The sequence below is a fragment of the Myotis lucifugus genome, unplaced genomic scaffold (genome assembly GCF_000147115.1).
Source record: "Myotis lucifugus unplaced genomic scaffold, Myoluc2.0 scaffold_104, whole genome shotgun sequence".
NCBI lineage: Eukaryota > Metazoa > Chordata > Mammalia > Chiroptera > Vespertilionidae > Myotis > Myotis lucifugus.
In genome coordinates, this window is record NW_005871152.1 from 3,723,632 (window position 1) to 3,724,054 (window position 423).

Below are 423 nucleotides of genomic sequence, written 5' to 3' on the forward strand. Positions count from 1 at the left end.
TGCGGCCCCGCCCCAGCCTCCCCACCACCTTCATCACCTCACGCTCCGGTACCGCCCCCTCCCACCAATCGGACAGCTCCGGCCACGCCCCCGGGCGCTAGCCCGCCGCCTATGAGCAACTACAGCTCGGTCGGGAGCGGCGCCGGCCAATCACAGAGGCCGAGGATGCCTTGAATCTCTGGGCAAGTTAAGTTCATCCCGGCGGCTCAGTACTGAAGGGAGAAGGCGGGTTAGTTAGGCTGTGAGGTGGGAGGGGATACAGTTTGTGCTGCTCCGCCAATAGGAGGAAGAAGGTGTGTCATATGTAAATTAACCCTGGAAGCCCAGGCCCTCCCCGAAGCCAAGCCACGCCCCCTTCTCTAGGTCCCTGCAGGAATAGTGAGTGAGATAAATAGCTGGGAGCTAGAGCTTGCTAGTTGATCT